Genomic DNA, 2,863 nt, shown 5'->3' with positions numbered 1-2,863 from the left:
ATGCTCTGCGCGGAACGTGCCGAAGCGTGGGCCCCGCCTCCTGACGATTTTTACCGAAGGCAGGCGAGCGCTTCCGAGTGGACTCGTTTTTTTCCGTCCGTCTTGGCGGAAGCCTGAGACGCAGTAGATGGAGACTCTCACTTTCGCCTTGGCGTACTCCGTTTTTTTCCTTCCTGGTAAGGTGCCAACGCCATGTTGAATGAATTAAGCACGTTTTAGTGCGATTTAAGTCCTGCCTCGCAGAAATTGATTGATTGCATTATCTTCTAGGAGCTGGTCTTGCGGGGCAGCCCTAAAATGTATATCCAAGTGGCTTGCTCTCATCACTTGCTGTCTTGAGCTTACTTTCCTCGTTCGTAGAATGGAGATACCACACTTTCTGAAGTGCTTCTGAGACTTGCAGGAGGTAAGTATGCAACAGGTTTTGATGAATGTAACCTAATGCTTACTTACTATAGGGTTTAATGTGCCTTCTAAATGCTTTAATGTATTAACAAGTGCTTAATTCTTACAATTCTGAATTAAGTACTACTGTTATTCCCGTTTCAGAGATAGGACCCTGAGGTCCACAGAGGTTAAATAAGGGTCACACAACTAGTAGGTGACAGAGCAGGGACGTGCACCTAGGTCATACTGTGCAAAGCCCTTGCACATAACCAGCAAGCCCTCCTCAACCCTAGCCACGAAAAGCTTCGTCCTTATGTGGTACAACAAACTGTGTCATTGTTGAGCCCTAAAAGGAAAAGGCAACGTTAATATTTGCAGATGACAGGAACCCCTGAAAATCTAGGTGTCTCAATTTTAAAATTGAGTGCAATAATAAAGCTTAACTGAGTAGAAGAAAAACCAGAATTATTTGAATAAGCAAAAACGTATTAAAAAATGAAATAATATTTTCTCTACAATGGCAACAGAAACCATAAAATACTTAGGAATAAACTTTAACAAGTTACACAATCTTTATTATAAACCTTTACTGAAAAGGCAGTAATAAGACCCTAGTAAATGTAAACAATGCTGTTATTCTTACATGAGTAGTCAGTATCACAAATATTGTCAATTCTTCCCAAGTCAAATTACAAAATTAGTGCAATTCTCATGAGAGTCCCAAATTCTCTTGGAGATAGGTGTTTTAGAACTAACTAATTTTAAGTTGTATATGGAAGATCACATAATTATCAAGAAAACTTGGAAACAGAGAAGAGAAGTGTATTAGTCTGTGTGGACTGCTGTAACAAAATACCATAAACTAGGCAGCTTATAAACAACAAATTTATTTCTCACAGTTCTGAAAGTTGGAAATTCTAGATCCAGGTGCCAGCTGATCTGGTCGTTGGTGAGGACCCAGAGATTCACAGATGACTCATAGAAGGCACCTACTCACAGTGGCCTCACGTGATAGAAGGGGCGAGCTAGCTCTCTGGGCTCTCTTTCAGTGGCACTTCTAGGATCTGAAAGTTTGTGTTCCCTCAAATTCATATGTTGAAACCTAATCACCAGTGCAGTAGTATTAAAAGTTGGGGCTTTGGGATATTGATTAGGTCATGAGGGCTCTTAACCTCATAACTGGAATTAGTGCCTATCTCAGTCCATTCCCACTGCTATAACAGAATACTTTAGACTGAGTGATTTATAAATAATAGACATTATTTCTCAGAGTTCTGAAGGCTAGGAAGTCCAAGATAAAGGTACCAGCAGATTCAGTGTCTGATAAGGGCTTGCTATCTGCTTCCAAGACAGTGCCTTGTTGCTGGGTCCACAAAAGGGGACGAACACTGTGTCCTCACATGAGGGAAGAGATGGGAGGCAAAAGGGCAAAAAAAAAAAAAAAGGATGGGGGGGACTAGGACACTCCTGTCAACCTCTTTTATAAGGATACTAATCCCATTCAAGAGGATGGAGCCTTATTTCTTAATCACTTCCAAAATGGCTTCAGCTGTTAATGTTATTATAGTGAATTTTAGCCTCTAACATAGGAATTCTAGAGAGACACATACATTTAAGCCATAGCAATGACCTTATAAAAGAAGCCCAAGGAAGCTTATTCACCCCTTCTTTACCATGTGGAGACATAGAAAGAAGGTGTCACTATGAAGCAGAGAGTGAGGTCTCACCAGACACTGAATCTGCTAGTGCCTTAATCTTGGACTCCCAGCCTCAAGAACTCTTGAGGGATAAATTTCTGCTGTTTGTAAATGACCCAGTCTGAGGTAGCCTTATAGTAGCCTGAATGGACTAAGATAGGAACTAATCCAATTCATGAGGGCAGAGCCAGCAGCCCCACCTCCTAATACCATCATCTCCCAGCAGCCCCACCTTCTAATACCATCATCTCCCAGCAGCCCCACCTCCTAATACCATCACATTGCTGATTAGATTTCAACATCTGGGTTTGGGAGGGAACACAGACATTTAGACCGTAGCAAATAGTACAGGTTTGCCCTATACAAAATTGAATAAACTGAACGACAAGATTTTAGCACAGAAATAGGAAAACAGTGCAATAGAGGGATAGAGCTAATCTTTTACTTCAGATATTCAAGTAAAATCACATTTAATATAGAATCTATAGAATTACCCCATTATAATAGAAATATTTCTGTCAATCTAACCATCTGTCTGTACATATCTGTATCTATCTATCCAGTGGGAATGAGATATGTGGTTTATATATCCATACATGGTATGAATATATGATATATATGGATACATCTGGAATTTTTTTATATATGTACATTACATATATACATATATATATAATCCAGAATGATGTCTAGTGATAAAGATAGTTATTTCCATTGAGTTAGTGTATAAATTTTCTAGAGCTGCCCCTACAAAGTACCACAGACTGATGTCTTAAATG

This window comes from Trachypithecus francoisi, unplaced genomic scaffold, assembly GCF_009764315.1.
Source record: "Trachypithecus francoisi isolate TF-2019V2 unplaced genomic scaffold, Tfra_2.0 Lachesis_group18, whole genome shotgun sequence".
Taxonomy (NCBI): Eukaryota; Metazoa; Chordata; class Mammalia; order Primates; family Cercopithecidae; genus Trachypithecus; species Trachypithecus francoisi.
Note: the sequence above shows the minus strand (reverse complement) of the source record.